The 23,379-nt window shown below is 38.6% G+C and overlaps 1 protein-coding gene across 8 annotated transcripts in view; it reads left to right on the top strand.

Moving 5' to 3' along the window:
• The first annotated feature begins 3,325 nt into the window (after nt 1-3,325).
• The window catches only part of chl1b (cell adhesion molecule L1-like b), a 91,918-nt gene continuing 71,864 nt past the window's right edge, over nt 3,326-23,379 (top strand). For 5 of the 8 annotated variants that reach the window (XM_032548964.1, XM_032548960.1, XM_032548962.1 and 2 more), the window contains exon 1: nt 3,329-3,709. The gene's annotated coding sequence lies outside the window, so the exon portion shown is untranslated. Of the gene's footprint in view, nt 3,710-8,213; nt 8,275-23,379 lie in introns of all 8 variants that reach the window. The other 3 variants (XM_032548958.1, XM_032548966.1, XM_032548965.1) reach the window with 3 other exon arrangements.

The following is a 23,379-nucleotide window of genomic DNA, read 5'->3' as shown; positions in this document are numbered from 1 at the left end:
CCTTAAGCCACTGTATCTCATTTAACACTTACAGCCGAGCCAGATTCACACTGAGAGTAGGAAAGAAGCAGATGTTCCACCAAATCTAATTAGATTTGATAAGAGCACCCGCTGCAGCACGGTGCACCTCGCAGAGGTATCGTATTCCATTCGTTGCTCTGTCTAACCATTGTGTAATCCACTCAGTGCAATTATGATGACCTAAATCAAGTTATTTGGATTCAGTTCAATCTGTTCATTTCCTTTCTTTGGGAACAGAGAGCTCTCAAGGCTTTTCTTTTTGGTAACACCCAGATGAAGATGATTCCAGGGGAGGAAGAAAACCGGGACATTTCCAGTTAGCTTTTAACCAGAGCCCTGTTGTAGATTTACACCTTCTGAGACTATAGAGTGTACATATTAAATATGGTTTCCTGCCAAGGAAGCATAACCCATTCATTTCAGACATTGGATCCATTACCACTGACCGCATAATTGTGCAATTTAACATTTAAAAAATAAATTAACTTAAAGGAAATACGCTGATTTTGAAAAACTAATTTTTTCATAAAGTTTTGGCGCTAGGATGAGGTGACTTTTTTGACTGTATCAAAATTGGTTTATTTCGTAAAGCTGCAATGGTAACACTTTAATCACATCACAAAGTCACATGATCAACAACCAGATTTTGCCACTGGCACAAAATATGAAGAAGAAGAAAAAAGGAAGTAGTTTGAATTTGATGGCGCAGCATGTTTTTTTAATGACTTGATGTGTGAACAAACCTATTCACTTGCAATTTTAGTTGTATTTCTTATTTAATGGAATTGCAAAATTTTGTGTTTTGACATTAGTATAATAAAGACAAAGTTTTGTGCACATTTGAAATGAAAACTGTTTTTATAAAAAGATAAATAAAGCTGTCTTTCTTGACTTAAAATAACATAAATACTTGGTTTAAAAAAATAAAATAGACTTACTTGTTTTGCATTAAAGTCAAGCTTTTGTTGTTTGGGTGGTAGGGAAACTCCTGCATTAGTCGCTGCCTGTTGGAACTTTACCAAGTTGGACTGTGCTGCGATACAACCACCGGTCATCACATCATCCACTCGAGGTTATGCACCAGCATTGACTTATCTTGAATTTTCAAAACACACTTCTTCTCAATGTGGCCAAATATCCCAGTTCAAGTCTTGTCTGACCATCACCTTTAATTTTCCTGAAGGCTTTTGGTTTGTCCAAGTTGACAGATGGACATTCATGGTAAGCTGTAGGGTGCCAACTTTGGAACAGTGGCTTCTTTCTTGGACATTTCTGTAAATGTAAAACTGGGTTCTGTGTGATAACCATTGTGATCCTGGGTTAACCTGGTTTCTGGACTGTTATTAAACATTTTAACCATCTTCCTTATGCATTAGATTCTTGAAACCTAATGCATAAGGTTAGACAATGGGTTTTCCAACAGGACAATGAACCCAAAGAAATATCTTATAATATCTTATAGTAAAATATTCATTATATAATCTATCTCAAAGCCCTGATGGAAGCCATATTGTAAATTTGTGGACTATGCTAAAAGACATTCACTGCTCTCCCAGTTCTGTCATAAAAATTAATGAAATGTGCAGCCAGACCAATACAAGAAACTTGAAGAAGTTAACTAAAGAGAGGTTTCATTTTCAACTTTTTATGGCGTATGCATCCACATGTACACATTTGAGCCTCTTCTGACCCTATGTGAATTAGCACAAAATTAGCCTTAGCACTTAGCCACAGGATAATCAATTCTTTTATCAGTTGAAACCTTTTTCCATTTCCAAGCTCAAATCAGGAGACTTCCTGTCTTACATATATATCTCAAACGCCCCGATGAGTCAAAGATGACCGACAGCAAGCTCTTCAATATTCCTGGCACCGGCCAGGAAGCTCTTCCCACCTTGTCATTTCCCAGGTTGGAGATCGGCCCCATCTCTGCATCTGAGCCTGAGGTTATTGGATAAATTGATTTCTTGCTGACCTTTCCTGCTCGCTCCACTGATGCGAAGAGTTCCTAATGATCCCGAACTGTCAGAGGTGCTGAAATCACAGATCCCAACAGACACCATTAGCGTGCAATACTGGGACTGGCTGTGTGATCAAAGCAGTGGAGTTCCCTTGATATACACCAGGTTGACAGCACAAGAGCACCTGTTAATGTGCCGCAATCCGTCACTTGCAAAAAGCGAGACCACAGAGGTGAGGCAGATGATACAACTTTGTGCTAAGGTTTTAGATGTTTGATGACTTTAAGGATTTAGATGTTTGATGACTTTAAGGTTTTAGATGTTTGATGACTTTAAGGTTTTAGATGTTTGATGACTTTAAGGTTTTAGATGTTTGATGACTTTTTCTTGCCCATTACCTAGTAAAACAAAAGAACAGTCCTATGAGTTAAAATGTACATTTTGTTCAACTTTTTAATCACGTCTTACTGAAATGTTTTGTTGCATTTATGTTTAACAGAATGAAATCACTTTTAGACAGTAAGGTGACATTGTCAAAGGAACTGACATCTGAACGGGGATCAGTTCTAGTTCTGATTTTCGGTTTCTTCAGATTTTGAGATGTGAAACATTTTGAAAGGACAAAAAATTTCCGATTTTTGTTTTTCTACAGCTACCAATTTCCAAACAGACTTTATCCTCACATTTTAGAAAATGTATGGGGACAAAAAAATGTATTAAAAATGTTTATTCAGGGAATATCTTAAGAGAGACTTAAGATAAAAAGAAGATGGCTTTTAATCAAAAACATGAAAATGTACTTAAATACTGTAACAAACAGAACAGTATTTAAGTACATGTCAGTTTCATGTATTATCTGACAAGATCAAGCCTGGCTTTATTTTATTTGGTTTTTATTTGACACATCAGGTTTAGAAAATGGATGGATAGTGTGTATTTATTATTTTTATGTTGTCTTGGTCAAACATATGAAAACCTTGCAAAATACATTCAATGGCACAAAGTGGAAAAAGTTGCAGGGGTATAAATACTTTTATAAAGCACTATAATCAAAACCCATCATGTGGACATGTTAGTGTTACAGGAGCTGCTGTAACTCCAGTTTGAAGCACGGAAATTCGTTAAATTCTGTGCAGGGAAACGCATTAAACTGCTTACTGATGTAGGAAATTGAAACGTTTTTGACTCTCTCCATGTTTGAACAACATCCTCACCAGCAGAGTTTAGTCCCCGTCCCTCCTCTCCGCCTCCACCCTTTTTAACCTGCTCTCTGTGAAGCCTGGGAATAATGTCAGTCACAGTTTTTGGGGGGTCTGGACAGAAAGAGGTGGGGGCGCTTTAACCCGGTCACAACGCGGGGAAGTTGTGTTACTGCGTTGCCATGGGGTTTTGTGAAACCTATTGACTGCGATAGGGTCCCTGCTTTTCTTCTGAGTCTGTCTTTGTTGAAGGAGGAGGAAGAGACCCCTATTACTTTTTTTTCTTCCCCCACCAAGTCTGGCGGAGGCGCGTGAGGAGGAGAGAGGAGGAGGAGAAACGAAAGGAGCAGCCGCATCCAGGAAAGGTGGAGAGGGAAGAGGAGGAGAAACGGAGCTGCTCCGGTTAAGACCAACAGCGAAACGAAGAGGCTCTACGTTTTTACCGGTTACACCTCCAACCTCTTTCTTCCGGCGGTGGATGCAAATCAACTTTGGAAAGAAGAGCTGCGGCATGAGTTGCACCTGAGGGTGAGTTTCTGGCTCTGTCTAAAATTCTCCTAGTTGAGAGTTGTTGATTTTATAGCATGTGAATGTCGCTGGTTTGAACACGGAGGTATTTGGTATCACCACTAGAGTGGGCGAAGCACCTGCGTTTGTTTCATACTGGCAGGTGTCGGCTGTGTTCATGTTTTTAAAAAGGGGGAAACTGAGATAGTGAGGCGTATTTTGGGTTTTTCTGGACTCCTTTTTAATATTTTCATGACTTGAGTGTAAAAGTGTGTAAAAAGTAGCGGGGAACCTAGGTTAAGGTATATTTTATCATTTCCCCCGATAAGTAAAATGACAGTAACGATAAAACTCTACAGCTGATTTTGAATTGTATATATTTTAGAAAAAAAATGTATGATTGGTATTTTTCCGACGTAAATGTATTTAATTTAATTTTATTTTTTATGACAAGTAATGACCAGAAATCATCCTATGTTCTATTCCTCTAGAGTGATTTGAATTTCGTCTCTTTACTGAGATTCTAATCATTCGGCTAAGCAGGAGAAGAGTCGGCGGTTCTCTCTCTCATAAGCGGCTTCAGTGTTTCTAGACACAGTGGTTCATATCTGCCATCTTCATATTTATACTCTTGGGTGTATTTTTTCACAGTAGAAATGAACAGTATGAGGTTGCAAATCAAGAAGCAATTCTTCATTTGTTATTTGTTATTCTTCATTTGTTAATGATATAAATATTAAGAGCATACTTAGAAATAGTTAAAAAAATAAATAAATGAAATTCCACTTTATGTTGTCATTGTACCCCTGGTTAATTTATACTCTGGGTCACTTGTTACTTTGTAGTTTGGCAGATAAAATAATAAGTGCTTGCAGGAAGTATTCACCTTTTTGGTTATTTTATCCTTCTTACTGTTTTTATGAATCAATAATGATAAAAATATAAATAAAAAATTGGCTTCTTTGACAAAAAATGTTTGTTTTTTTTACCCCCCTTCAAGTCCATATTAAGAAGATGTACTTTTGGTCATTTCAGTTTTTCTCCATTGATCTTTGCAAAGCTGTTCAGGTTCTGACAGGTTGCATGGAAATATTCTTTGAACAGCCCTATTAAAGTTCTGCCACAAATTCTATATTGAATTGAGGTGTCGGCTTTGACTAGGCCACTCTAGAACATTCACCTTATTGTCTTGAAACTATTTCTGTGTAGCTTTAGCTGGATGCTTCAGGTCGTTGTCTTGCTGGATAATAAATGTTCTTATGGGTAAATGGACCTTCCAGACACAATCACTCACTACACTCAGGTGATCTCCATCCGACCTGTGTTAATTGGGGTAAGTCACTTTAAAGGGGAATAATATTTTTCAGGCACTCATTTTTGGTTATATATTTATTTAATTGTCCTTATTTAGTAGAAATCAGTTTTACTATGACAATAAAGAATGTTTTTTGTTTTTTATTTTGTTTAAAAAAAGCCCAAATTGTTGATCATGATTAATTTATAAAGCAATAAAAGGAATAAAACATCCAACAGGGTGAGTACTTTCTATTGGGACTACACCTTTATCCCTTGATTCAATCCATTTAGATTTATACACCAATGCCAAGTCCCACACCTCTATTTTTATTGAAATTAGTAAAATCAATGTCATGTCTGTGCTTGAAAACATGGTAGTGGTAAAATAACACAATATTTCATCATTCAAAGGTTTCAGTCAACGATCAATTCTGTTCATATTTCTGCAGTATCTCCTCTGTATTTTGCTGTGAGTGATGTATTGTCCCAAAATTTGTCTTAAAATGCTGCTCTAACATAGGTGAACTCATGCCAATGTTGGCATGTTTTCTTTTTGTTTTGACATAAGTTGTTGAGAATTTGGCTAGTAACAGATTTATTGGTGTTCCTAGTTAAACATGTGGGAGCAAACCTTCCAGAAAAAATGACTGTTACTCTTCAAACTTAGTGCTCCGCTTTGAAGGCTGAATAAAAGCTGGCTGCAGAAAATGAAACTGCAAAGTCTGTATGTCATGCAACTGGCAAACTTAAGGACAGTACAGCAGCAGCAGGTAGCAGAGGTCAGGATTTGTTAGAGTGTCCACTACAGAGCATTAAAAAAAAATCCTGTATTGGGAGTCTGGCTTGATACTGTGGATCATTAACAGAACATTAGTATGCACTGAATCATAGTAAGGCTGTGTGGATGCAGTATATAATTTGCAGGCTCTTTGTAAACAGTAATGGTCTGCAAAAACACAGCTAGGTGATTAGTACAGATGAATAAATATGACACAATTTATATAAATATACAAAGTGCAATGTTTACCTGTTAAACTAGTTAGAACAATCTGGAGAAAATCTGGTTACTTAATGTACATTAACACAAATAAAGAATAAAAATACCAAAATAACTGTACAAAAATGATATACTTGTTACACAAAAATGAATGTGACTAAAACCTACTTACATAAGAATTAATGGCCACGCCTCACCTTTTCTGTTCTTTTATGCCCTCATAAGGAGTATACCACTGTGCTCTCCCTCTGACTATACTTTACTGTGATTGTCTAGGTTTCTCTTGTACTGCTACAGTGTTTTTAACTTGATGAAATGATTCTGACCTGATGCTGGAGAAGTATTAGCTTTGGTTCAGCGGTGGGTAAATATCAAGTCAGATTTGCATAACACAAATACAATATTTGAAGAATTTTATTTATTTAATCATTTATACTTTTTTATTAATTTTTTTTTATCTATATATTTTTTATTATTATTTTTGTTAATTTTTTATTTAATATTTTTGTTAATTGAAGAGAGACGTTTGCTTTTCATTTACATGAGCAAGTCAGTAAATAGAAACGGTTTGGTCACTGCCCATAACACAGGCGTGTTCACTATTCGCTCACATGATGAGAACTCACCAACACTGCAGGACGGATGAGACTAGGGCTGTTGTAAACGAATATTTTAGTAATCGAGTAATCTGTCAATTATTCTTACGATTAATCGAGTAATCAGATAAAATAAGATAAAATAAAACCAATGTTGATATTCACTGCTTTGTGATTAATCTGCACTGCATAGTGGTGTCCAGGTTTGCATACATGTAGTTCAATTCCAGCAGATTTTCTGTTGTGCTGTGAATTTATCACAAATTTCATAGTGTGATACAAAATACCCTCAAAAGCCAAAATATGTTTACAGGCAAACTCAACCCTCCCAGCCCCCTAAGATGTTTCCATGATTAAATTACCTGAGCTCTCCTGAATCCCACTGCACACTTGAGGAAACAGCTCATCATTACAGGCATCAACGACTGAGCGTAAACACGCCTGCCAACAGATTACGATGAGTGATGAGAGTTAAATCTGCATTATTAAAATCGCATTAGAGTGACATTTAAATCAGAGACCTGGTAGCGCTTATCAGTGGATTCTGTAATCGATGGGATGTGGATGGAAAACTTGTTAGCTATTTCTGTTGGGCTTTAACAAACACCCCCTCTTTCTCATATGGTTGATGGAGAGATTCCCCTTGTTATGAATATTAATAAGGTATGGAAATGCATGTATGGAGCTAAGTGTTTTGTTTCCTCACTGCTGTTTTTCGGTGTCTCTGTGCAGTCATCTGCCTTTGAGGGAATCCCAGAAAACAGCAATTCTCTGTAGTTTACTCCTAATTCGGTATTTGTATTCTCTTTGATGCTTTTCTCGGTTTGCTTCAAAAGCAACTTTCAACTTGGCCTATATTGTCACAGAAGAAAGCAAAAAATCTCCTAGTAAACATGCCACCAAAAGAAAACTTCTTCAGCTGGTGCTTTGGGTGCCTGGTGATATTTAACACTAAGACCATGTGAAGTGGAGGACACCGTGAGTTCTTTTAATTGTCTTCCTTTTATGAGATGTCCGACTCAAACCAGCGGGTGGGGGGTGCCCAAAAGCACATAGGTCCTCCAAAGTTCATTATCACCCATCAGGTGAGCAGAGGAAGCCTAAATTTAATTTCTAGGCCAAAGACAACAACCTCTAATAGCACTTGTTATCACACGTGGACTCCTGCCTCCCCCCTCTGAATTCAGGCCAGCAGCGCTTTGTGTCCAGAAGTAGGTCGAATGCTTCTCACCAAAGAACATTTGAACCAGAGCCAGTAATTGGACAAGCAATGTGTCGAGCATCTCTCAGCCCGTTCCATGTCAGGCAGTGCCACTTAATATGCAGCTCCAACCTGCCGCATTTCATGGACCCTTTTTCATCCCTTTTAATCATCCGTTTAATCATTTGGATTTCAACACAGCAGCAAACAGAACATCCGTTGTGGCCGAAGTCATACAGATTCTCAATCAGGATTCAGCTGACTGAGAGTTCCAACTTTAAGGGACACCTGGACTTTCTCTTGCCCCTCACGTAGATGTTTAAGGAGTAAAATATACAAAACCAGTTGTCTTTTTAGAAACTGTAAGAGTGCCACCTCATAACAGTCAAAGCTAACAAAGAATCTGTTCCTCAACAGCTACTCTGTACCTTCTAGGTTCAGCCCTTCTCCAACACACCAATCAGGTCTCTGCTGCACCTAACAACGTCTGGAGGAGGTAATTCAGCCATTAAATTCAGCTGAAAATTCAGCTGTATTATGTGCTTTGTGTGTATTTCATTCCTATAAAATACATTCAAGTTTGTAACTGTAATGTGGCCGAATGTGACCAAATGGTTCTTGTCGACTGAAGTTGCAGACCTCAATTTAAAAGCATTCCATCGTAGCTGTGGGACTATCTAAGGGTGGTTGGCCAGCTGGAAGTGGAACCTACATCCCACTGTCTCAAGTGTTTTGTAACCTGTAACAGGTTTACTTCCAGGGTTGCCCTAGAAGTACACTCATCAGCTCTTCTGCTTCTATTGTAGAAAGAACTCCCACAATGTAGAAGTGTATTTTTACAGGACCCTGTTGTATATCTGCGTGCCTGGGTGTATGCTTGCCTTGCAGCGTCAGTGTTTAAGCCGATGGAGCGCGTTCTCTTTTACTGTCCCGGTTGCAGCATGTGGGGCTCGAGAGTTGGAAGCAAGAAAGAAACAAAGTGCTCTTTGTTGGTAGCCACAGGCAGCACAGGCAGACCTGATATGGAACACAGGAGACCCAAAAATGCACTCCGCCTCAGTCGAATTGAGAAATAAACACGTTCTCTGGTTGAATATTTGAAAGGTCTGATGGTTTACTGTCTTCATACTGCAACAGATACATTTCTTATCAGCCGCAGGAATGTAATTTCAGGTTGTAATCCAGCTTGTCGAATAAAATCTGGAGTATCAGATGGATTTTAGAGATTAGAGAATCCTCTCTGCCAACAGTGAGCGTCAACTTACCTGCACTATCAGACTAATTGTCTATCTAAGCAGCCACCCTATCAGGAGTGCTGGTGCTGTCTGTGAGGGAAGTCAACCTCGAAGGTGAGGCATGTATGTCTTGAAAGCACAGTGCCTAGCAATTGCCCGGGCCCTAATTCATGTTCAGCTCAGGCTCCAGCGCTAGAAGCAATTACAAGGAGGACCGGTGCTCCTGGTGCTGCAGGCGGAGTAGGGGGGTGCCGCACCTCAACCGTACTGGAGCCCTCCTCTTTCATGTCTGTCATCGATGACAGCTGGAAGGGGCACGATTTTACACAGCGTGTTTGGTTACATGAAATATTCATCCCGTTGCCTACTCTCTGGCAATATACATATATTAATACACCAGATTTATTTTTAGCGTACCTGTGAGTGGTCCAGAGAGGAGCCTGATTCCTTCCACTAAAGAAAAAGATAAGAAGTGCTGATTACTAGAATCAAGGTTTATTTCTTATTTAACAGGTCAGTGCATCATCAATGGAAAATGTAGCTGGTGTGATCTACGGCTCGGCGCTGTGCACGGATAATTAACCTGGAGAGTCAGGACAGAAGGACAAACCTGTGGTGTGGTCAATGTTATCTGGTACGCTCAGCGCTTCTAGCAGCTCAAGGGAGGAAGGAGCCAGGAGCCTGAGCTGACGGAGTGTTATGCATGCATCCCTGCACCTCTTAGGGTGTAGCTCTGCTTGTCATTGTTCTCTATTTTTGCTATCAGAGGTTGTTTTCTTGGAACATTTTTTACTGGTATTTTCTGCCAACTATTGAAGACATTTGGAACAATCAGCAGCTCAAATACGACAAGATGGTTTTGTTCTATAAATTTAATGTCTACAGCAATGATCCCCGAACTTTTTTTAGTCTACATGAACATCAACCAACAGTATATTCTTGTGCTCTTTTTTGAATTCAGTACAACTCAGATGGTTTTCAAGAAATATTAAAAATTAAATTGGGATAATCTGGTAAGCTCTTAATTTTCTCTTTAATTTTAAACCAACTGTATTAAAGAGCCTGCAACACATTTTTCTGTTTTATTTGCTAATTTCAGTTTCTATAAGTAATGGTAATAAATTGGATTTCAGTTCAACTATATATTGACAAATTAGGCAACATTTTCAATTTAAAAAAACATTTTTGCTGCTAAATTATTGAATAAATAGAAATATGAGCTCAATAGTAGATACAATATATTTATTGTTTTTAATCTGTTATTTGACAATTGATGGCTATATTATACTCACCTCCTGTAAGTAGAACTTGAACATAGCAATAGTCTTTTGCATCATCTTATCAGATTGTTTTGTGAAGCAAAATTTAACCCCCAGTAGGCCAAGAGAAGCGACTTTGTTGTATATTGCTGTTGCTCGTGGATGATGCTTGTGCATCACATTTACCGGTGTAAGAAAATCACCTGAATACAAAGATTCCTGGCGTAACCTTTGTATGTAAACAAAAAAGCAATTAAATGCATAATTTTTTTTATGCATTAAAATTAATCAATCATAATTAACAAGTAAAAGTACTGGCCCTACTTATAATTCTTGAAAACACTCAAAGTAGAAGCCAAGAAGATAAGAAACTCAGAACTAGAACCACCAACAGAAAAATCCAATCAGTAGATCTCCACTTCCAGTCATCCCATGTTGTTTGCCATTTCTTTGTGCTTAAATATCTCAAAACCAAAAAGAAGATAAAAAAAGCAACAAAGAGAGTGCCTTGTTCTGATTATGTCCTAGTGACTGTGTTCCACTTGTTGTGTTCTAATCCCAGCCTCCAGGCTGCTTTTCAGAAGCGTTTCCCCTCCTTTGTGGCATTCACTGTGAAGGCTGTGATATGTGGTGCTATTTTGCTTCATCTGGCTTTGAAATTGTAGTCTTTATGTTTAATTAATCATCTGAGATTAGGCTTACATGAAAACCATAAGCAATAATGAGGACCAATGAAAGGAGCTTTTATGAGTGGGTAACCGCAATCCCATGATGAACTGCTGTCAGCTTCAAGCTCATTCTCCAAACTGGTTGTCCTGGTTTTGGCTAGTCAGCACAGAATTATAATACCTCTATTGGGCCAGTGTACATATCCTCTGCCTTCCCTGTTCATATATTAAAACATCGACACATGCATGAGATTCTCAAAGGAACAACAAGCTTGACATTTATACCTTAAAGAGGGAAGAGTTATTATCCTATAGTCGGTGTGTAACATGGGTGATTTCCATTTCTATTGGAGGCTTGGTTTGGAATAATTCATTCATCCTGAGGTGAAATGAACAAAGATCACAAGCGCAAAAGTGACAAATGCAGAGAATGGAACAGAGGAGCATGCTATCTCCGGCTTTGTGTCCAATGAAGGGTATTGTGCATGGCTGCATGGATAAGGTTACTGAAGGACCCTTGGGAGATCAAAGTGAAGGGCACCAAGAGGAGCATTTTGACAGGCAGGGGACACAGAGGACAGCACAGTGAAGAAATGCAACATACCCAGCGCTGCAGAGCTGGGACATTTGCTAGTAAATGTGTCAAAATTGCTTCTTTCAATGCAACAACATCCACACATAGTTGTTATTTCAATAAATGGCCCAGGAAAATACAGGGGCAGATGACTGAGACCGACAAAAACAATGATGCAGACTTTAGTCAGTTTGACTGATGTTCCAGCAAGCATGCACTTTATTCTGATGAATAGCTTTTTCTAACCATGTGCCTGCAACCTGAAGTTACTTAATCAGTCCTGGTCAGAGGAGAGTCCAAGATCAAGTTGATTTTTATTTTTATTTATTTTTTACCATTCTCAATCAACTCTTATTCACAAAATGTCATACCTTCTTCACAGAAGCCTGAAGGAAATAAAGACAAGACATTTTTTGCATATCCTTTACAGGCACATTAAGAAGCTGTTTGCCTATGTCTGCCAGCTGAGATTTCTACCTAAACCACACCTCAACATGGAATCCTGACTGACTGACTGACTTTATCAAGTAATAAAATCAGCAGCTTGTACTTTCTGATCAAGTCTAGTTATAGCTATAAATATTTGGACATCAAAGGTATATTATCTATGCAATACTTAGAATTTTTTGTGTTTCCAGAACAAAATCACTAAAGTGTTACCATACTGATCTGTAATTGGTGTGTATGAGATAATCTCTGTCTGGACATAGGCGATGACGATGAGTTGTAGACCTGGGAATGTCATAATGGCAGCAATTCTCCGTGTTCCCCTGGGATCTCATTACGTCGTGTCGGGGGCCTGTTGGGTCCTGGAAGTGGACTGTTCACCTCCGTGTATGTTGATGTGGTGTGAACCTATGAGGCCAGTGTCTGATGTGCATACAAAGAGGCTGTTTACAGACCCATCGCGCCTCAGAGTCAATCACAGAGAGAGCAGATCAAGCATGATTAAAGCCCTGAAACAAAGAGGTAGAGTTGAGTGGTCAATTTGTTAAGTGGGCAAACACATGAACAGAGTAATCTATGAGCATAATCACGGTGTTCTCACATCCTCTAAAGCTCTTAAAGTTATGCATCTAAAATCAAGGCCTTAAAATTACTTTAGAAATGCAAGTTGGCCTTAAGATTGATAAAGTCTTAAACTTTTTGTTGTGGCAGGACTACTTAATCAAGTTAATGTAGTTTTTTTCACAGTAATCTTGTCAAACGTTTTTGCATCTATCACAGGGAAATGCAAATTTATTACCAGATGGCTGGACGTCCTGCCTTGTCTAACCCACATGATGCTAACTGTACAGTGCTAACCTATATGATGCTACATTCACAGAAAGCTTGGCACTGTGGTTCCTATTGCTGTCAAACAGACACAAAACAGATCCTTCTACTACTAACGTAAGAATGTGGCAAAACCTTTAGTTAATCTCACACTTATTTATATTTTTTAAAATCTATACAATACATACTTTTTTGCACATTTCAGTTGTAATATAGGGCTTATATTACATAAGGTCATAATGGTCTTAAAAAGTTTAAAATTTGAGTTGGTGAAAACAGCAGAAACCCCAATAATGTTACATTTTTTATTTAAACCACAAGATAAGAGATAATACATAAACTTAACTTTTCATGCAAACATACATTAAATACTCCACATTTGTACTGATTCTGGACCTGTGTGTCGTTTCGCAACAAGAACAATTTCAATATTCTTCTCCATTCGCTTATTTTGAGAACTTTTCTCAGAACAAACTTCCCAGCAACTTGGGAAGGTTATTTATCTCTGAAAGTCTTTGCAGTTGCCCTTCAGGGTCCTGCACAGTGAGCCAGATCTCAGCATGAATATTTCTTAATGTTCTCACCCCCAGACACAGCAAATGTTAGCGTAAAAGAATCTTGCCAAGCTGGTGCAGATCCAAATCAATTCATCGGCTTGAGGAAAGCTCCCATCTTCATTCTTTTTTTCTTTTTCTTTTTTTTAACAAGCATGAACCACAGAGCTCCTTGACCTCATTTTTATCACAGCTCCAGAAATCAAGACTTCTTGTTTTTACAGCTCTATATTAAATTGGAATATTTAAATGGTTTACAGTGGAATTTTAACAAAAATTGGAGGGTCGCCTGTTAGTAAAGTTGCAAGGCTGGGTGCCTGTTCGTGGGACCGCTGGTGTGTTTGGGGGGTTAAAAAAATAGCTTGGTGCTAAATTACTTCACAGTTTAGTCACTAATGGACTCATTTAGAGACACAGCAGGTCAGTGGTAGGAATGTAAGTTTAATTGCTGGAGCTAATCAGTCTCATGTAGCCTTTGCTAAGCGCAGCTCCAGCACCAGAGTGAAGTGTTCACTATGAAATCTGAACCATATCAGTATTAATTGTAAAAAAGATTCATCATCTCATGGTAGAGCTTAATACACATTTAGTTCTTTTCGAAATATGACACAGACGTCGAACTTTTCCACATGTTGTCACAACTACAAACTGAATTGTCTTTTATTGGGATTTTTTGTACATGTGAAGTGGAAGAAAGAGGATGTGTCGTTTTTAAAATGTTTTTTTTTTTTCTTGAATGAAGAAGAATCTGAAAAGTTTATATTTGGAATCCACCTATTCTTGGAATTACTGCTGCATGCATTCTTTGCTAAATAATTCAAGCTTAGTGGCATTAGAAAGAGAGCATCTGTGAACATCAGTTTTGTGATGTGAACATCACTGTATGCCTGGACTTTGATTAAGCCTCATCAACATGGATCTCGGGCTGTTTAGGAACCTCTGACCTAGTGCCATATCTATTATGTCTTTTCCCTGGATTGCCCTGTATTTAACTGCATTCATCTTCCTATGAATTCTGATAAGCTTCCTTATACATGGTTAGAAGAAGAAGAAGAAACATCTCCTTTTTTGGTTTTGTTGGCTTTAGTTGCCTTTGAGAGAGCTCAGTCAGGAACCTGGGTAGTGAGAGAGGGGGAAGACATGCAGCAAAGGTCATCAGGCCGAGAATCGAACCTGCGACAGCCGAGTCGAGGACTAAGGCCTCCTTACGTGGGTTGTGCTTTACCTTTGCACCACCACAGCAACCCACTAATCATAATTTAATTGAAAACTGAATAGCAACATTTTCATTTCAAAATCCTTTTTTACTGCCAAATTATTGAATAAATAGATATAAGAGCTCAACAACAAAGATATTGTCTGATATTGTTATTCAACCATCAGATTGGTTACTATTGTATTGCTGACATTAGCGTTGGGGCCATCTGTGCTGCTGCAGTATGTTTAGCATAGAGATGCTATTTTAGGCTTAAGAAGTTTCACTAAAATGGCTAACTCATTTTAGCACAACTTGAACACAATAGTGTTTTTGAGTGTCCAATCAGATTGTGTTTTGAAGCAAAAACCTAACTCCCTTTTGGCCAGGAGAAGCAGTTTTGTCCATTGCTTTTGCTTGCTGATGTCGCTTAGAAACACATGAATACAAAGGTCCCAGCTCTGGATTTTTGTATGTAAAAAAAAAAATAAATTATGTAAAAAATTTTAACACGTTAAAATCAATGTAATTGATGAATTAAAATGAATACATTACAGGTCCAGCCCTAAAAGTAGCATGACTTGATGTAAAAAAATAAAAAATCTAATAGGTTTGAATATTTCACAAGGCACTATGAGAAAATAGTTTTTGTCCCAGTGTAATTTTAGCTTTAAATTTCTTCTATCAAAGCTTTTAAGGTTCCTCTTTATGAAGCATTCACGCTTCGTTCAGCTACAGAAATACAGCTGCGGGCTGTTTCCATCACCCATGAACCCATGAGAGAGATAACATTGTGTCTGTGAGCTCTGAGTGGAGGGCGAACTGTGAATATTTCCAGCAGAAAGCAAAACACTGAATATCTATAATGACCTGCTGCAGTAAACTGAACAAAAGGCTCAGAATGAAAATATTGGCGACAGTTTTGTGTCATAAAAGCAGAACCTGATTAAGTGCCGCTTGCTAATTAGCTGTGAGGGAAACCTGTGTGTACCTCTGGAGGGTGGGCGGTTTGTTTCAAATAAATCATGTTGTTCTTAAAGGAAACATGTACGTTTATAGATAGAATAACACCCTGCAGCTATGGAATTAGTGCTTTTGCTTGTCTGCATTCATCAGTGAAGATCTGTATTAGTCTACCGTGGCTAAGACAGAAAAAAAAACAACCAGGAAAAGAAAAGAGCAAATGGTAGAGCATTTCGCTGAGTGCCCCACCCGTTTGAAGAGGCTTAAAGGCTTAAACCAGAGGCTTTGGGAAACAAAAGCAGATCAATAGTTGTGATCCGATCAAAATCCTGCTTTGATATCTTGGAATCACACTCGACAGTCTTCGCATGTAGTGCAACTCTGACTCGTTTCTCCATTGCCTGCCACACTCCGAGGCGAGTGTGTCATCTGTCACCGGTAAAACTTTGAGGCGCTCGTCTAGTTTTAGAATGCACCTTCTTCACCAGGGCTTTTCCAGAGAGTGTTGTCTTAAGCGCTGGAATTTGCATTTAAATTGACTTTCACACGTCGCCACTTATTTTCTCGAGACCGAGAGTTTTATCATTGACTCGGCTCTTAATTCTCTTGGATCTGCTACAAGTGTGATAACCAAGACAGGATTAATATTCGGGGAAATTGCAGTCCCAGGTTTGTTCCATGGTCTGCTGTAGATATTCTCCAACCGCCCCACTACCAGTGTGTGACAAACTTCACAAAAACTAGAGATTATGTTCACATCATTCACACACAAGGAATTTCTTCAGGAATTATTCCAGCTTTGAAATTTTTGTGGACCTTGTAAAATGTTACATTTTTTCCCAGTTTTTCAAAAAGTCATTTTTCATTCTTAACTTATACCAAAGTTTCTCCATATTGTCAATCTAACCGTTACCCATTCTTTATCATTAGTGTCAATCTTAAGCCTTCTTAAGACAGCTTAAGATTGCCCAGTCTCCACACGTTTTAAATGCTTACATTTGGATTTGGACTGTTCTAAAATATCTAATCAGGTTCTTCCTAGTTAATTCCCTGCATCTTGGTGATTATGTGATGCTTTGATATACTGTACCTGTAGAGAACCTATGCAGGCACAGAGAGAACATGCAAACTCCATGCAGAAAGGAAATAAATTTGAGTCCAGGGCCTTCTTGTTGCAAAATAACTGCTCCACCATGCTACCCTAAAATAATCTTTCAGGTGTAACATTGTGAAAAGATTATTTGCAAGATTGCTTGCATTTTTAATATCTTCAGAACATTTTAGTCAACCTTGTTGATCATAATAGAGTCGTTATACATTCTCCCATCAATTGTTTCTGATAATTAAATATTTATGATTACTAATGAGCTCATCAGCTTCTTTGCACCAGTAATACCTTTATATTTTTACATTTTTTATAGCTTTTCAATATTTTCTCTGAATACTCTGGTAGCCAAGCAACATGTTTTTTTTTTTTCGAAATTCACTGTTGTCTTTGTGCAATGACAGTAAAGTAAGTCTAAGCACATTTAAAACTGTAGTCTAATTTTCATGGTATTGTAACGCTTGGGTTGTGTTCAGTGGTGGAGAGGAGACTCATCAGTACAGTGAAAAACTCCCAACCACACTGATACTGGGAATTCCTCAGTTTGTCTTTTAATAAACACTCTTCACCAACCTTACAAAGCTCTGTTGAATGGCTGCTCTATTATCAAACATGAAAAATAAGCAAAGTAAAAGCAACCTGTAATGTTACTAGAGTTAGGGAGATAAAATATACATGTCCGTCTCAGTAACACATTTCTTCCACGCTCTGTACAGAGAAGCAGTGGCGCATACTTGTGACATCACTCACAATAACTGTCTTAAAGAGACAGTACATAATTATTACGGCTGTTACAGTATGACATTTTTATGATTCATTTTAAACTTCCTTATCCAGTGTTACTTGTTTAACTGGCAAGTGCCACACATTTAGAGTTAGTGATAGTATGAATATGCTGGTAAAAGCGTTAAATAGAGGAGCCATGTTGTGATAATTTCCTGCAGGCAGGGTTCTTGAAATAGTGGGAGTTTTGAAAGAGTATGAGGCCCAATTTCAAGGCATTGAATTACAATGTAAATTTTCTTTTAAGTCATATGTGATATACAGTATATAGCATTTTTATAATAACTGAAGGTAACATATTTACTTGAATATTCTACAAAATGCCACTATATCTGAAAAATATGTTATTTTGTGTGGAGTTTCCACCATATTTTCCCTAGTGTTAGTATTTAATTTAAATGTTTTCACATGATATAGTTAGAATTTTTCACACAATATATTTATAATTTCACATTTTTGTGGTGGTTATTGCATTAGGCTGTTTACTATTATGGGTGCGTTTAGTAAACATCTTATGTTTATTTGGATCGTTAACTGTTTTGTTTTGCTGAGTTTGAAGGACTGGCTTTGGGAGAGGACTGGTTGTAAGGCAAACCAGGAAGTGGAACAATCCATCAGGCTGCTGGAAGCAGGGGACTTGATGATGAACAGTCTCCCTCTCTCTGCTAATAGCACATCCGGTAAAATATTTTTGGTGTTAGGTTGTTTTGTTTTTACAGTTGTGTTGTAGTCAAAATGTCTTGGTTTGAATTAGTTATTTATGTTTATGCATTGTTTGTCTCTGTCTCATCTCCCACCCCTCCTCGTTTGTGTAAGCTAGCCTTTGTGTATAAATTCCCCTGTGTGTTCATGGTGTGAGATCAGTTTTTGGTTTGTTCTCCTGAGTTAGGTATGCCTTAGATCAGTGATCCCCAACCCCCGGGCTGCGCAAGAAATAATTAAATATTTCCGTGTTATGTATTGAGTCTGGAGGATCTTTTATTTTGAAAATCCTTTAACTGGATTCTGTCGGTTACGTCTTGCGCGGCAACATTGAGCCCACAAGCAGCATCGGTTTCGGTCTCCTCCTTACGTGCGCGTAGGGAGGAGACTTAACCGGTCCGCGGTACTAAAAATTTTGGGGACCACTGCCTTAGATGATTTATTTTGGGCCCATTTTGCTATATTCTTGAGATTGTTAAGAATTTTTGGAAAAATAAACAGAAGATATTTTTTTATATATGCCTTTGTCCTTGTGCCTTACTGGTTGGACCGTAACATTCTGCCCCATAAAAAAATTTGCAAATTTGACCTCAACTTTTTGAAACATTTTTACTTTTAGGCTGCATTAATCACAAAAAATATAGCAACATCCTGGAGGAACTGATTTATTTCTGTCCACTGCACAGCTATGCACCACATAATGTTGATCTAACATGAAACATACCAGTAAAATACACTGAAGTCATGTGGTAGTAATTTGCTAAAATGTGAAAAAGTTCTGGCAGTATGAATACTTTCGTAAGACTCTGTAAAACAGAAGAGTCCAAGCCAAGAAACAAATCTGCAGCTCTTTTGAGTCATGTCAATGTGACCTCTGTGATTAATCCACCTCGCAGAAATAGAGGAGCAAGAGTCAGTCGTCTCTGCGGGGGGTCATGATAATTTAGGGGGCCGCGGTGCTTCTGGGCTGACAGTTTGACGTGGAGATCACCCCAGAAATCCTGTTTAATTGACACCATTACCCCCGAGGTGTGTCGGCTTTCTGACACGTGTGTGAGCTCACACATGTTTTTCTCTTGCCCTAAATAGTAAATCCATGCTTCATGTTTTTAAAGCATTGTACACCTCAGTAATCCTCTCTTTAACAGCTGCTAGTCCCAGCTGAGCCACAGTAGGTGTCTTGTGTCAGCGGGGAATGGGGGGAGGTTTGCAATGACCCTTTTTATGATTGACTCAGAGACCAATATACTTTCACTAGACAGTCCGCAGGTCGTTTCCTCCCTCTGGGTTTGTTCTCCTAGCCCTGACGTTGAACCTGCGCATTAAAGTCCCCTTGCACTGTAACTCACCCGCTGTTTAAACATTTGGACCGCATACCCCAAGCCCCAAGCCATCCTCTGTCGGCTGTTCACGGGCATCGCCTGGCCACAGATGGCTCTCCTTCTTCCTGAGATGTGCTGGCAGAGGAGGCGTGAAGAGTGTGAAGGTTACTAGGTCTTCCTCTCTGGTTCCCTCTTCAATTGCTGTCGTTAACACCCGGAGACCTTTTGATACTTGAGCCACTCATATCCGCATCACTTGCGGTATGAGGAGATTTTATTTTGGGCCAAAAGTTTGCCAAGAGCACTACTGTTAACCCCCCAGTTCTGTGTCTGCCGGTGAAGGGCAGACTCTTTGTCACTACATCAAAGAACAGAAATGACAAGAGAGCATTTAGACTTCACTATTTTGCTACAGAGGATGCTCTTTTCCTCCTCCTTCCACAAACTTGAGGTAAACAATCAGAGGGTAAAACAATGTGTGTAGGAGTTTGTCCAAAAGAGTGATGCTTGTAAATTGACAGGGGAGGTTTTTCTAGCGTTGACGACAATCAATGCTTGATGTGCCGGATCAGGAGGATGAGGATGCTGCTGTTATAGAAAAGAAGGAAGAATCTGCATCTGAAATAGCTCATCTAATATGCACCATGTGTCTGCTTACAATCCTCAGTATACAATCAAAAGTAGTCCCCTGCAGTCTTTTCACATTTACAATCCAAAACTTTGGAATTTATTGGGTAAACCATCAAATATTAGTGTGTAATCGCAAAGTGGAAGAGAACTTCCACTCTGTTCAAAAACACTTCACTTATCCCTTATAGGAAAATGAAAATTCATTACTCATATCATCCAAGTCCAAAGAGTTGTTGTGGATGGTGAAGCTGTGGACAGCAATAGGCCTGCTGTCACAATAAGACGTTTTGCTGGACAATAAATTGTCCAAGAAATTATTACAATAATATTGTCGTTTTGAGACCATTCTCAGTATCAAGATGTTTGGTATATTTTCACCCTCACAAAGGCGAAGTAACTTAAATTTTATACAGGACACTCCACACTGGAAGACATTTTGAATTTCCAAAATAAAACAAGAAAGCCAAAAACAGAAACCAGACCACACATAAAATGGATTATGTAAACAAAATTGCCTTTTCAAAAAATATTAATCATCAAAACGGAAGTTGTCAATCTCATTTTCATTTATTATGGCATTCATTGATTAATTGCTATTTGCGACAGGCTTTGGAAGGAATGGTCTCCAGTAGCAGTCTGAGGCTTCTGACTAAAGACTGTTGCTGTTTGTCATTTTGGAAAGCTTAAGCTTAATCCGGTAGGATTGAGTGTACTTGTGAATATTTGTCACACTTCACCACAGATTTATAATTGTATTTAAGTTTGAACTTTGACTAGGCCATCCTAACAAGCTACAGCAACTCTGGCAGGCAGGGAAAGACCTGGGGTACAGAGTTGGAGCAAGGCTGCCACTACCCGAGACCTACACCAATGGAACCACTCAAATGTTCGAGGAAAGGCCTCCACACCTTAACATATCTTGATACATTATTATTGAGAGTGGATCGTACTTTTTCAAGATGTAAACAAGAAACCATATTATTCAGCCAGCACTTAAAACAGGGTTTTTGAGGCAGACTTCCACTCTATAAGAATGACACATTTAGCAACAACCATCCCAAATAAATAATGGCAGTACCAGAACTGATGTCCAAGGGTAGCTTTAGGGTGTCCACACATGCTGCAAACACTTGAAAGATTTGGGAATATTTTACTTAACCATGCTTTAGAATAGTGCAGGCGATGTACCACTTTAAACTGGATTAACTGCAGCCTAGCGTTAATCGAGTAGTCCTTTATTCCTATCAGAATGTGATCCAAAAGTGCAGCGGAAATTGTAACTCCTAGATCTTTGAACCATGCACCCGTGAGACCGACTTTTCAGATCACTCAGTTTCACCTTCAGAATGCCCTAGCAGTCCACTTCCTGCTTTTGGAGCAGCCTCTGGTCCACTTGCATCTACATACATCTTTGAACTGAACCGAGACCTGGGATTTTAGGTGGAGTAGAGTTCGATTGCACATTCTCACCAAACGAACCGGACTTTCTGGACAAACAAACTGGAGTTTGATTAAAACGGACCAGATGGGGCTGGTGTGAAAGCACCTTATCATTTTTCTTCCATTTCACTATTTTGTTTAGGTCTATCATAAAATCTCAACACAATAGAATAAGGTTTGCAGTTTTAATTTGATCAAATGTAAAACAAAAGAAGAAAAGTTCAGAGTAAGACTACTTTTCAAGGCGCTGTTTTTTTGTAACTCAGTCTCAGTTAATTACTCATTAATGATATTTGCCTGTAAACTGCACACACTGTAGCTGAGACCAAATAAGTCTCTAACTGTGGCGCTGTACTACAGATGGCAGAACAGCTGCCATCGAATTAGTAAATTAGGGGAAAAAAAGGATCAAATAATCTAGCAGGCCTAGACTCATCTGCATCGTTTTCTGTTGGCCCTTGAGAATCGCAGCAGATAGTCATCTAGTGTGGAGGCTGTATGAGCACCGGAGGAACATATTGCTACTAAGATTGTGTTGGTATTGCCAGTGGAGTCACGTCTGTCTTCCTCTTTTTTTTTTTTTGTTTTCTGAAAGCTGTGAAATGGGGACCAGTACTGATCAAGCCAACCATAAGCTAGCTCCATGCGGGGGACTCCATTACGGTGCTCAGAGCCCATAGTGGCTCCAAAAGGAACCAGAGGGGGGGATTTGATTTGTTTTGGTCAATAAGTGGTGAAAATGGCTGGAAATGCCCCCCTCCTCCTCCTCTTTCTCTACACAGTGGCTGATTTATAATCCTGCCTGTCTCCAGTTTCCTGCCGCTGTGTTAAAGTGGGAGGTGGGGCTATTAAACGGATGGTGTAGCATTGCATCTCTGTCACTGACAGCACGGAGCCCCCAGGTTGAGGGATGACGCTAGCCACTATTTGTGTGGAGCTTTTCTTCTTTTTCAGTGCAAACTGTTTTAAGTCGAACATTAGAGCCTTTAGATAAAAGAGACAGCAGCATACAGAAGCACAGGATTGATCAAAGCAGCGTGAGCTTCAGTGGATCAAAGGAACATTGTTTCCCAGACTCCCTTGCATTACCACTATTATTTCTGTAAACTGTTTTAGTAGGGGTGCACTGATTGTAGTTTTCTGGCCGATCTCTGATTATCAATCTTTAAAAAGCCTGACTGCCGATTCTGATTTTGGCCAATTTCTCTCAGTTGGCAACAGTGAGGTGAGTATTGTTAAATGCAAATGTGCACATATGACCTGGTGGGCGGGAACGATCAAACTTTTCTCATGGGAGAGCAGAGACGAAGATTATGATGATGATGATTTTTAGGCCTTTGCTGAGGTAGATAAGATCGGAGGATAAGATCAGCTTCAGATGTAAACATTGGCCAACACTAATCTCCTGGAATTAAGGAAATTGACTGATCGATAAATCGGTGCACTCCTAGTTTTTACTGTTGCTAAAAACTATCAGTCATTCATGGGTCACCAATTTGGGGTTTACCACATTTTGTTATGCTTGATTTGAGTATGACCTACTTTCTGATGTGCTAAATACTTAGCTCATCCAAATGAACTATTATGCTTGCTAACTAAATAGTTAGTTTCAAAGTAAATATTCACCTTGGTAAATGCGTAGCTTGCTACATAAATATTTACCGTAGTTGTAAAAAAAATATTTAGCACTATGACTAAATATTTTATTTGATATTTAGCTTACTAACTAAATATTTGCTTAGTTAGCAAATATTTAACTAATATTTTAGCTTTATACTTATAAAGCTAAATATTTGGCTTTATAACACTATTTAGCTTTCTGGGCTAAATATTTTTTAAGTTAGTTATCTAGCTTGCTAACTAGATTTTTTGCGTGAAACTGAAAATTAAAAAATT

Source organism: Xiphophorus hellerii, chromosome 20 (genome assembly GCF_003331165.1).
Source record: "Xiphophorus hellerii strain 12219 chromosome 20, Xiphophorus_hellerii-4.1, whole genome shotgun sequence".
NCBI classification, from domain to species: domain Eukaryota; kingdom Metazoa; phylum Chordata; class Actinopteri; order Cyprinodontiformes; family Poeciliidae; genus Xiphophorus; species Xiphophorus hellerii.
The sequence above is the reverse complement of the archived record's forward strand: the minus strand, read 5'-3'. Positions and strand labels throughout refer to the sequence as shown.